This window comes from Carassius carassius, chromosome 25 (genome assembly GCF_963082965.1).
Source record: "Carassius carassius chromosome 25, fCarCar2.1, whole genome shotgun sequence".
Taxonomy (NCBI): domain Eukaryota; kingdom Metazoa; phylum Chordata; class Actinopteri; order Cypriniformes; family Cyprinidae; genus Carassius; species Carassius carassius.
Genome location: NC_081779.1, coordinates 14,474,628 through 14,488,482, shown reverse-complemented (window position 1 = coordinate 14,488,482; position 13,855 = coordinate 14,474,628). Strand labels below are relative to the sequence as shown.

The window sequence follows — 13,855 nt, the reverse complement described above, 5'->3', positions numbered from 1 at the left end:
AAGGCTGGAAATTAACTAATTACTCTAGCCAGTGCTGTCATGTCACAGGACAAAAAAAAACGACTCGAAGCAAAGACCCGAACTATGAACTAATCAATTCTCTTTCAGGCTCAGACTGCATTGACTGACACAGGTGAACTACTACTAGCAGAACAGAACCTATAAAATATTGCGCATGCGCGACTGAACGAATCACTCCCCGAGATGACTCGTTCTTCCCGAGGCACATTAAAGATTCGCTCAAAATTAACGAATCGTTCAAGAACGACACACTACTAACTTATACTACTGAATGCTAAATTTTCAACAGTCATTACTCCAGTTTTCAGTGTCACATGATCCTTCAGAAATCAATCTAATATTCTGATTTATTGGAAACAGTTGTGCTGCATAATATTTATTTTATAACCTGTGATACTTTTTTTCAGGATTTTTTGATGATTAAAAAGTTGTTTTAAAAAATAGAAATAATTTGTATAAGTCTTTACTACTTTATCAATTTAACAGATCCTTGCTGCATATTACTAATGTTGTTGTTGGGTATGGGCAGGATTTTCCTCTCCCATTTAATCAACACTGACTCCAGATATTGTCATATTATTCATATTAATATTGTATTAAATTGTTACCTTAAATATGCACTATATACATAAATCAAGTGGAAGTGAAAGAGACTATCAATACTAAGCAGAAAATAAGCTAATTTCTAGTTAGGTGAAACTAAAATTATAAGTGTTATGTTAGAGCAGTATCGTAATCATCAGCAGAATTTAGAAGATACACACATATGAGGTGTTTTTTTAAACCATGAAAAAATGTTTGCTTTTGACTTTGAATGCAAACTTCTTTGCTTTTACTTTTGTAGTTATTTTGCAAGTCAGCTCCCGACACAATGTCATTCATTGTACGGGCAATTTAAAGTGACGCGCCTGGGGGCGTCAACAGCGCTCGTGCTCTTTTAAACTCATAATAAACCAGTGAATGATCTACACAGAAATTATGCTGATTAACATAAGTTTATACTTAGAATACATTGCAATCTCTCCAAAATAGATGATAACAACTTAACCACATTGAAAAGCCAACATTGATTGGTTTAATTGCAGGTGAGTGATAATTAAACTATATCTAATGAACAATGAGTATTTTACTGCCAGTCTTGAGTGGAACTAGAGTATGTTACGGTTATGGCCTGAGGCTCTAGGCAATTGCCTGCTCTACCTATAGGTAGCTCCATCCCTAATTATTTTTCACAGTAAAGGATGTAAACCACAGTAAAGGTTGTTTTTTTTTTCCTGTGGGATTATATCAGTTTATAGAATCAAGAATGATGAGAGATACTATATTCATTTAAATCTATAAATGAGTTATCTATAAGCTCTTTAAATGAACTATGTCCCAAATGACATACTATAAACTACATATTATATACTTATACTATTTATTTTCAATGGTGGACCACAAAATTAGTCTATAAAATAACTGGAAATGACTGTTACCCATCAGACAGAATAACATTCGGAAGAACAGCACCAATTCATATTCCTGATATCAGGTTGTGCTGCTACACATATATTTAATAATGTATAATCAATTAAAGTTGGTTCCATTTTAGTTAGAGATTTTACTGACTTGATTAAAGTGACCTCAAAACAGTGGTTAATGCCTTTTTCAAAGAAATTAATATTTTTGTTCAGCATAGAAGTATTCAATTGATCTAAAAAAAAAGTGTTATTATGAAATGTGTATGTTATGTTATATAATGTTATGGTATAAAAAATTATCTTCCAAATAAATAGAAATAGACTTTCACAAAAACACCTGTTTTCAATATTGATGACAATAGGAAATGTTTCTTAAGCAGCAAATCAGAATATTATAATATTTTCTGAAGCATCATGTGGCACTAAAGACTGAAGTAATGGTGCTGAAAATTCAGCTTTGCATAACAGGAATAAATTGCATTTGAAAATCTACTGAATCAGAAAAAAAATTATTTAAAAATGTAATAATATTTCACAATATTGCTGTTTTTACTGTATTTTTCATCAAACAAATAGTGAGAATCTTAGTGAGCATAAGATACTCTTTTCAAAAACATTGTACAATTTTATCAACCACAAACGTTTGAACGGTATGTCTATTAAAAATACTTTATAATACTGTATGTTAAACTTGATTCTTTACAACAAAGGTAATCATGCAGATAATGAAAGAATTAAAGTGAATTCTTGAGTGAAGAATTTAAGTGTTATGTTGTGTTAGGAATAATTATTTAAATAATAATACATTTTTCCATTCAAACTCAACATGCCCTAAACACATAATCCTGACCTCCTCAGTGCACTGATATCATGTTAAAGTCTACTGGCTGGACCAAATTAAGAGATAACCTTGACTCATAGTTTGTTGAGGTTTGAGAGTGAGAAAACATTGTGTCTAGCAGATAAACTTGTGATACGCCAGCACCCATCGATGAGAGATCTACACTTTATCCCTAGCAAAATGGGAAGGTGGCTCATCCCCATCTTCAATCCATGCCTTTTGACCTTCCTCAGAGAGCCCTTGATTTTTATCTCAATTGCTGTGACCTCTCTGTTCACAGCAGCAAAAAGCAACAGCACAGAGAACAGAGCTATGGAACTGTTACTAGGCTGCCCAAATGCCAGGCTGTCAAGGGTAGAAAAAAAGAGCGACCGTGGAGCACTTTTGCAGAGTCTGGATAAATTTGAAGGTATTTTTATCCAAGATGGCATACTGTGAGCTCATGTATTTTCCTCTTCCTTAGAAAAAATTAGAGTGGGCTTGCCTCTGGTACCATAAACTCATATAAATTCTGGGGAAACATAACGTAGGACTTAAGTTTCTTTGGGCACTGTTTCCTGCAGAGGAAGACATTCTCAGAAGAACATTGTCATAGCTCAAAAAAGAAGCAAAGTGAGAAGCAGTCACAGTTTAAACAATGGCTGTAAGTCATACTTGGGTTTCCAGTGTGATTTTAAATGTAATCATCTCACATCATCCCCACAGAGCTCTTTTCTGATGCATTTCTCCATAATGTGCTTCACTGTAGAGTGGAGAACCATAAAGTCACAAAAAAAGTTTTTATTCTAAACTGAGAGAGTGATTTTGAAAGTGAAACTTAACATTTTAACTTAATTAGCCTTTTAATAAGAGTAAACTGCTCTTATTTCAATGGACTCTTTTAGCCCATTAAGATTTGAATCAAATTGCAATTTATTTCCCTAATTCTCATGCCAACAAAAATTCTAAAAATGTTTTGCTAACGTTCCCCGTGAGTTATTTCTGAACGTTCTCTGAACATTCTGAAAGGAAAGTTTTAAAATGTTTCTATTGCTTATATACTCTACAAATAAACAAATAAATCCCATTTTATCATTTTGCGAACATTATAGGAATGTTACTTCTGAATGTTCTGAATGTTAGACAAATGTTAGACAAACATCCAACGAAGACATTTCAGTAACATGTTCCATTAATGATGTATAAATAATGTTTTTCTCCTAAAGTTTTTAGAGCATTATTAAAGACCTGATAGCTCTGAACAAACATTCTATAACCTTTACTGGAAGAACATTTGTTCAGAACTTGAAGAGAAATGCCATAATGTTCGCCAACGTTCTGAGAATGTTCTCTGTTAGCTGAGAAGTCATGGTTTGACTCCTGGGGGGTCTGAGGGTTGTCCCCCTAAAAATATGATTGAAAACCATGCTGTGTAATTGTAAATAACAATGATTTATACTTTAAATAATTGTGTAAGTAGTAAAACAACACAGACGCAAACGGGGCAAAAATGTGTTTTAAGTTAGAAATGTTGAGTCTCCCCCTCCCTTGTCTCACAGTGATGATTTTCTCTTTAATACAGATGATGCCAATGTATTTTTTGATGAGTCCGCTATGTTTGCAATAATAACGTTACCTGCTTGATGGATAGTAATGTCTAAAACAGACACGACCACAACTGCTTGAAAGTGTCAAAACAGGATTTGACAAAGTGGCTGTTGCAAAGAGCCTGAACTACGTCAGAAATAGTACAAGGAATCCATTTACTGTCCAGGATTTGTCGGGTCACGTTGTGCTGCATCCAGTGTAGGAAATGTTTGCACTGTAGAAGGTGAATGTTTTAAAAGTGAAGTATTTCTGTAAATTCGGTAAATTCAATATCCTGTCCAACTAATGAACTGAAATGGAGCCGGTTCTTTATTAATCTTAACATAGTCTGGGAATTATATACGTTTTAATTCAGGCACCTTAGATGGGGAAAAATTTGTGAAGATGAGCTCATTTTTCTGAAAATGTTGTCATGTCTGAACCTGGACAAAGGTTCACCTGAACTCATTTGAAGAACTCATTAATGTCTTACTGACTTGATTTCACATTTGATAACTGTAATCAGGAATTTTGAGCCCCTCTGTAAATGAAGTTGACCCATTTATATGTCCATGCCCCATGTAGCCCCATCTGGCAGACTGTGAAATATTAAGTAACATTTCTCTGTCTGAGTCTGAGACCACTCTGGGTGCAATGCAAACAAAAGAAAATTCAACTTTGATTATCTAAGTGGCGCAATCTCACATTTCTGACAGTTTTGACATTTTCACTGACCTTAACAGATTTCCATTTGATACAACGGCTTCTATTTCTGTTTCTCTGCAGATTGTTGCAGAGATATGCACATAGAGCAGGACTGACTATGGCACCTTATCTGGCACGTCCTCTTTCTCCATTTCTGAGTATTTATTAAGTCATTTTCATTCAGTTTCCTAGCATTTTCTTTCATTTCAGCTGTCAAGAATTTTTTGTTTTCTTTCAGACTTATTCTGGAATAACTGGGTCCTCAGGATTTTGAGTGACACCTTGTGTAATTTTTAACACTTTTTCTTGATTTAATTTAAAAACTTACAAAAAAACCCATATGGAGGAAAGAAAGACAAGCTATAACTTTATTACTGAGAAGTCAAACATGTTTACTTTAATAGCATTAGAAACAGCATGGACACTGTCCTGCTCCAGGTGATTAAACTGACTGAAAGATAAATAGAAATATGGAATATGAGTAACATTGGCTGAAAAAAAAAAAAATAATAATCCCAACAACTAAATCTGTACAGAGGTCTTTAAAAGGCTAAATTGGCAATGAACATGGTTTTGTTAATGGAACAAACATTACCTCTATAAATCAGATAATGGGGCACGAATGACAAAAGAGCTTTCCGGAAGCAGACAGACAAGACATATAGCTTCACGCAGTATCCAGAAACCATACTTTACCTCCTGTGGGTTTAAATCTATGTAATGTACGATAGCGATAAAATCAAGTCGAAAGCAGTTCTGATCTTGTTTGTGACTCAATAAATGTCATGGTGTAAAAGTGCACATACTGTAGGTACAAAACACTATTTCATATGTTCATTTCTAGGGGGCTGTCTAATAGATATGATATGTTGGCAGGAATCTTTAGGAAATGAGTGTTCATTATACCACTGCTTTGCTGGCTCATGTAAATCAGTTTACAAGTAAAGCTTTTGAATTTATAATACATTTAATCAGAGCAGCCAATGCAGATTGGGATTCTTCCATCTTAGGGGTATTTATACTTAGTCACTTTTTTTTTTTTTTTTTTTTAATCGGATATAACAAATGCATCTTGTTGTTTGGGAACATACATGTACATGTACTTTACTCCTCCCAAATGGATGAGACAGATGGAAGGAGCAGCCAAAAAAAAGGGGGTTGCCATATGAGCCAAAAAGTGCCCTAAAAAGAATACTTTGCTGTCCATCATGAGATTCGTCACTGCATTAAACATAGGAGAAATATAGATAAATCATAGGGGATTTTTATCTGTTTGCAGAGACACATTTATGTGGTATTTGAAATGTGTACACCCCAAAAGACCCTAATGTTCTTCTGGTCTTGCTATGAAACACAACGTTCCTCACTTAGAAATAGTTACACAATATTGGCCCTATTAACGCCTTTTATTAACTTTAGTATTGCATGATACAATCACAAGCGGTCAGGTGAGATGGAGGCATTTAAAATGTGTCGCTTTTTGAAGGGACTACATACAGCAGTATTTCGTGCATGTATGTACAAGCTTTCAAAAGGGTTACTTTGAAGATGCACATTTAAAACGCTGTTTTACCTCAATGGTTGACTAACAAGTGAGTAAAATGATCTTTGATGGTGACTAGGACAGATTATAGTTTCCACTTCAAATGGGATGTGATCACATGTGTTTCTAAGAACCTCTACTGGTGGTTTGATCAGATCACATTTTGAATCCCATTTACCTACATTTACTTGACCTCTTGGGAAATGGATGTTAATACCAGGGTTTAGTCCCCCAACGCTAACATCTGCTTTCCATAACATAAGCACAATATTATGTTGGGGGGGTTGCTAAACCAATGCTGAATTTTCACCACATTTATTTATATAAACCATTTTTCACTTGTATCAACAGCCAACTAATAGGTTAAATATGAAGCCTGCACAGCTTTGCCTTTCTTTTCCTGCTGAGAAAATGTGCAGCTTGTTCTTTAGAGAGACATAACACAACTGACAGCAACGCAATGGAGGAAGAGCTTTAAACAAAAGACTGAATTCTGAATTGTCCCACTTTTAAGAAATTAATGTGTGAAAAAAAAAACTTTAGCTCAACCATCTGTACTTGTAAGTATTTTGAGCTCATTTCTGTCAATCCCACACATAAAGAATAAGCTTAACTGTTTTGTCCTGTTTTGTTTAAAACTGATTAAATGTGTTTTTGTCTGTCAATGTTCTGATATTCTGATAATGGTCTGTGCAGATTATGATAAAACTAAAATTCCTCTTTAGACACTATAAATACACGTTACTCTGTTTTTCCACACTGTGAAATCGAGAAGCCAGGAAAAATTTTGAGCACCACATGAAAAGACTTCCCCCGTCTTCAGTCTATGACTTGGCATTGAAAATTACGCTTGGAAACATTTGATTTACGGTTTTAAAATACTTGTGTATGTGGGGAACAGTGTCTGGTGCTGTCAGCCACGATAAAATCAGTCCTGGAATGAATGAATGATGTAATATATAAATAGAATTGTGGAAATATAAGTAATTCGGCACCATTTGGAAGAGATAATAAAGAATAAAGAAATCTTTACTTGGGAGCGGTACCAGTGTATAAGGATATCTGCTATGCTGCTATAGTCAGGTTAAACTTAATGCTGACACAAATATAACTCAGTATAACTCAAAATAAGCATTTTCTCATATTGTTTATACAAATGATTTAAACTTCTGATAAACTGTACAGAAATGTACATGCACAGTCTTTGTATGATTTTAATATTCCTTTCTGCTGGGGGTAAAAATAACACTCTGTATCAGTACTGGAATTTTGTATACACTTTGGCAGCGTGCTAACTGAGAGCCTTTTAAGAATATTGTTAAGGATTGTTGATAATTGTGGCTTTTGTATGTGCAATATCTGAAAAACTTCAGTTATATTCATGCAAGAATATGCCCATTTCTCCTGCCAATCAAAAAAGAGATTATTACTAATATCAGCCCACAAGGACTGCTTGTCTTATACCAGAGAAAACCATTTTTATAAACTGACGAAATGTTTTCGATTTAGTTTTGTATACACCTGTAAAGGTGCTAACATTTCAAAAAATAATAGTAGCTTAAAACAAGTTGTAAATATGTTAGCGAGATGAAAAAAATATATATAAATGTCTTGGGACAGTTCAGAGGTTTCCACACATAAAAAATAAGTGTATCAAGGAATTTACAATTTGAATTTCCTAGTGCTGGTTATTTTCACCTACAAAAGCTTTAATCAGCATTAAGACTTCAGCTCCAGTTTCTAACCAAAATATCCTACCATTTCCCTTTAAAAACATCAATGAAAGTTCCAAACGATATATGATCAATGGTTGTACATTTTCTCTAACAAGCACATTCCTCTGCCTTCCATGACTGTCAGTCATTGCAAACCAATTCAACCTTACATAAAAGTCCATTACACAACACATATGGCACCCTGACAGAGTCTCCTATGAGACTGCAGCTGGTTCAGTATGCTTCAGAATATTTTGTCCCATCTAAGCATGTCCATATGAGAAAACATTTTACTGCAGTCAAGCACTATAGAATTTCTTGTTTTGTTTTTGTTTTTTAAGATTTTGGCCAAAATTATTTGAAGCTATAAGTGATAGTTCATTCAAAAATGAAAATGAGAAACTTATGCCATTCCAAATCTGACTAACTATAGATATGCAAAAGATATTTTGAAGAATTATTGAAATGTATTTTTAATTTTTCAAATTCAAATCAAATTTACCACATTGACGTGCATTGTATGGACAAAAAAAGCCCTGCCATTTTTCAGCATATCTACTTTGTTTGTTCAATGAGATCTCGAGAACATGATGATATCCTCGCCCAGACCTTTCAAATATATTTGCATTACACTGGCCCTTTCACCACTGGTGGTATGTAAGATATTTTCTGTTCACATCTGGCAAGTGGACGCATGATAAGTGGGAAAAATACGCTGTGTAGTCTTTATCCAGTCATAAAAACAGAATTCACAGTTCACAATTCACAGAATTTGTCAAACTTTGAATTAACTAATCAAAAGTAGGTAATTACACTTAAATCACGAGTCACAATATGTATCTGTAAATATAAAGCCGCAAAAATCTATTTGGTCCGTGAAATTCATTAGACACGCTTTTTAATTAATTACATTTAATTTAACTATTAAAAAGAGTGGAGGAAAATTTAAATGGAGAAAAAGCAATACAGAACAATTAAAATTGAGAAAAATAATTGAATTTTGAAAAAAATTAAATGAAATTTCGGAAAAAATAAAATGGATTTCATAGGGTCCTAATTATCCCTCAGCCTTGCTGCGCCCCCCAGTTTGGGAACCACTGCTTTATTCTTTTAAATGTATATATTTAATATATAATATAATATATTTAATATATAAATATATATATATTTTTTTTTATGGAAATCAAGTATAAATCAGTTTACTAAATAAGAAACTTGACTGACTGCTTCACTTCCACTTTAAAGGGATATTTGCGTTGTTTATTTATTTTTATTCATACTATTTATGGCAGTTGAGTTTGTGACAAAAACTTCTGCATTGTTTCACCTTATTACTGCATAATAAAAAAAAGATGATTAATTTAGTCTAAAAATATCATCTCGTTCTCGTGAACCCAGTCTCGTGTCTCGTGGGATAAGTGTCTCGTCACACCCCTTATATATATATATATATATATAAGGGGTGTGACGAGACACTTATCCCACAAGATATATATATATATATATATATATTTATGATGTCAATCATGAAATGCCATTGATGCAAAGGCAGCGAATTGAGCCGACAGGCCTGTGTGATGCCAAACACTCCTGTTACACAGAGAGAGAGAAACAGAGAGAGAGCACTCCAAACCAACCATGCTTTGCCTGCTGTCAACCTCTGCTTGTCTGTCTGTCTGTCGGCCTGCCTGCTGCTGAGCAGGGAGCCACTCAAGGAAATAGAAAAAAACTAATAGGCTGAAAATGAGAATGGACAGTACAGATAACCTGGAAGGAAAATGAAGTAAGACTGCATTAACAAAAGTTGAGTACATAACATAGGTGAAGATGAAAGTGAACAAAATGGGGTAAATAAATGGCACCAAAAAAAATGTTATTAACCAATGTGGAAATGACAGACATAGTTGAGCCATAAAGGAAGATCTTATTTTGAGGTTTAAATTAGAAACTGTTTTGCTTTATACAACACACACTATTTTGATTTCTCTTCCTGGGAATACAGAAATTAGATAGAGAAATTCTCATGTACAAAAGAAAAGAACATTCCTCCTTCACGCACAAGTGCTTATGAAAATGAGTGTGTACAATTCATGTGATGTGCTTCATTTAGAAATATTAAAATCAGTTCAGTTCAAACAAGCATGATAATTTATGTGAGTGAAAAAATTAACTCAGTAAATGAACTAAATTCATTAAATGAACTCAATCATTACAAATAGGTCATGTGACTACTTATGAATGCTTATAAGCTGGTATGTACTGTGAGAACAAGTAACTCAAGAGACGCTGCTCAGTGTAGAATAGTTTACTTCAAATGAATCATATGACACACACTATCATTCAAAAGCTGAGCTGTTAATGTTTTTGAAAAACTGAAATATTATTACGAATTTAACATAACATAACTCTATTTTAATATATTTTAAAATGTGGCAAATGTGGCTAAGCTGAATTTTCGCTAGCTGATTTGGTGCTGAAGAAATATTTCTTATCAATTTTGAAAACAGTTGTGCAGCTAAATATTTTTTGTGGAATATTTTTTTTCAGTACTCTTTTGGGTACCTTTTCAGGATTAACTAATGAAAAGAAAATTCAAAATAACAATATTTATTAAAAAAAGTATTTAAAAAAACTTGTGAAATTATTACTTGAGAAATTGAACACTTATTGATCGATTCATTGTACCCTTGCTGAATAAAACTATTAATTTCTTATAATAAATAAATAGAATAAAATAAAATCGTACTGGCCTTTAATTTTAGTGTAGAAAAAAGGTCCAAAACATACTGCACAATCTTCTAAATGCCTCTCTGTACATAGAGGAGTCTAGATCGCTGTGAAGCACACGATTGTACTTTAGCGCCATCTACTGATTCCTTACACCTCATGTGAAGCCTGTCCAGAACAAGCATGAAAGAAAACCTAACCTCAAGAGTATTTCAAACTTGACCAAATTAAATCAAAATCCACCTGACAGAGTAAAATCAAATCTTCTAGGGAGATTACCTAACTGAAAACTGTAATTATTTTCAGGTGTTTACGCTTGAGTTGAATCATTATCTGACTCCTCAAGAAGAATATGAATCTACAGCCTACAGGTAGAGCGTATTAAAATGCCTGCTTTGTATAACAATAATGCACAAAAGATGCTCTTAACTGTCTGCAACAAAAACTTTTTTGAAACAAACAAAACTTAATTATAGTTAATGGGTTTCATTTTCAAGCTTTGTACTTGTTAAGAGCTGATGTTATTATAAAAGTTACTTTACTTTCAAAGGGAAGATAATGATATATAGTTACTGTACTTATTCTGTGCATGGTAGTGGTATTATAAAATACATAATCTGTCTTGACAAATTCTAATATCTGCTTATACTTATGATCAATAATAATCATAAAAAAGAGTCAATTATACAACAGCGCATAACACAGTCAAGTAGATTATTACTTTTCTTCTTTACAAAAGCGCATTAGGTCTGTGGCAAGTATGAGTTTTCTAGTAGATTACCTCCATATAATATTTTAAATCACTGGAGACAAGTATGTCCTGTCTAAAACACGCCAATGAATAATGCATAAACCATTAGCTGAATTGGGAGCAGAGCTCAACAAGTGAATGTCCATAACCCCATGCATGGACTGAAACTAGTCCTACATTAACATGGTTGTTTTCAGTCTCTATAGTGATTCACTTTCATGTTTGCGTTCCTTCATTTCGTGTTTGAGATGAACTTGTCACGCTGATCAGAAAAGAAAGCTCACAAGCATTCTTCAAAAGCAGTCGGTATCTAAAATCACTGTCTATTTATATAGCTGTACTTCTCTGCTCTTTTCCCAACTCAAATAATGCATTTTGTACTATTCAGTTACAGTAAAGTCGAACCCTTATCTCTGCAAAAAAAATTAAAATCTGTCTTTTTAAGATACATCTCTGCTTAGTGTCTTATTATTTTTTGTTGCTTTCTGACATTTGACTTGCTTGCATTGTTACTAAAAAGGTAAAATACGCATCATAACAAACACCTTTGTTAAAAGATCCCTATTACTTTATAACCAAACTGTAAAAGCAACATCTGCATGGTTTTTTGTTTCATCATTTTTCAGATTTCCCAGCTGCATCTCTTATATATGGTGACTCCTATTTAATCCTCCTGCCATAAAGGAGATCGAAACCAAGAAACACTGATTCCTGCAGGGTTTATAGAATGAGCGAGTGTACTACACAAATTATGAAATGGTGTGGTTATCATAATCATAATCAAAGGGACGTTAACTAGTATACCAGCATGGAACTGCAAAGCACTGTCAGTTTATGAGGCATCCAGGAAAATATCTGTCAACATCTGACTGGATGCCTCATATTTAAAGCAGATTTATTAAACACAGATGCTGCCATACTGTCATGTGCACTCTTATTATATAATTGCTAAACCAATAAAAGAGCTCAGCTCCTGTTTTCAGATGAAGTTCAGTAAATGCCTTTATGTACTGACAGTAGAAAATTATGATCAATTTTTTTCTACAGTAATTTATATTGGCAAATATAGCGTTGAATGTTACCAGGATGACACTTACTATTTATAGCCTATTGGGCAAATTTAAGAGCTCTTTTATTTTTATTCTCCATATTTTTATTAATCAAATTGTCCTAGGCTATATTTAATAGGCTAACAAAACTAAATAGTTATCAATGTAAATCACAACACATACAGTAGGCTACGCAGAAGTCAAAAGCCATGCAAGATTAAAAAATAAAAAGAAAAGAAAAGTAACTTTGAGATTTAGTTTATACATGTATGCAAAACAGACGGGTAACAAAGCAATAGGGCGAACGCCACAGTGTTTATTCCATCATAATATAATTACAATCTTACCGTTATGTGGATGAGAATGTAAATCCTGCGTACTTCACTTTCTCACACTGGGCTTCTCAAACTGAATTCCATCGTCTGGGACTATAATTAACTGATGCTGTCGCTGCATCTCGTGTTTTATCTCCGACTGAGGAGAATATCCACTCGTTAAAATACGTTTAATCAGAACATATTTTCATGAGCGGAGACGCTGTCTCAGTTCAGCAGCCGGTAATCCAAGTGCGTCCAACTGACACTCATATCTCTCCGAGCATGTGGAGCGTGTGGGCTCCTCCTAGAATCACTGACAACGGGCTCCATCTCGCTCAAAGACACACTGAGGCTGTGTTTCAAAATCTAGTGAGCTGCCCTCCCAGACGGCATTTTGAGCATCCCCAAAATAGGCTGTCTAGGTAGGCAGCATAATATTATAGTCAGGGTGAAAATAATTCGGGGATATTTTCTGTTGAGGCTCCTCGCAGTAAAACCATCAAACAATTTGGCGCCCATAGTTAGAGAAACAAAGCACTCAAATGCTTCTATTTAAGTCATTGTAAAGTATTTTTTTATTATTTTTTAAACTACAGTAGGCCTAGTTAAGGGGAAAAAATATAGCTTGTACTGGTAAAATGAAGAAATATAATTTAAGACTGGGGTTTGCAGGCCCTGGTGCAGGTTGTACCAGTCGACCTTGTTTAAATAGTTTAATTTGTATGTTCGTTTTATTTATTTATTCGTGCTATTTACACAATGTTTAAGTTTAATCAAGTTTGTAGGTGTCCAGGTACAGAAACCGAATAATTACATGTAAAATATCACTTCATAGTTTTCAATGTAAAAATTAAATATACAGTCAAACCAAAATTTATTCAGACATCTTCAGCAATTCTCACATAATCAAAGTTCATTTGCTATAGTTTAGAAAATGGTAATAAAATATGACAAGAACTCAGAGTTAAACTGTCAGAACAAATGAATCTTGATAATGTCAGATAACTTTGATAGAAAAGGTATGTAATGAATTACTATCAAACAAAAGATTCAGACAACTATATGACAATATTTACAAAAGTATCAATACTTTGTTGACCAATTACCAAGCAATGCTTAAATTTGTACAGTGGTGGTGTAAAAGGTTGCATTAGCAA

The 13,855-nt window shown here is 33.7% G+C and overlaps 1 protein-coding gene across 1 annotated transcript in view; it reads right to left on the bottom strand.

Annotated features, from left to right (window-relative positions):
- Nucleotides 1-13,004, bottom strand: part of LOC132104289 (calcitonin gene-related peptide type 1 receptor-like) — a 67,830-nt gene extending 54,826 nt beyond the window's left edge. The window contains exon 1 of the mRNA XM_059509647.1: nucleotides 12,729-13,004. The gene's annotated coding sequence lies outside the window, so the exon portion shown is untranslated. The remainder of the gene's footprint in view (nucleotides 1-12,728) is intronic.
- Nucleotides 13,005-13,855: the final 851 nt, after the last annotated feature.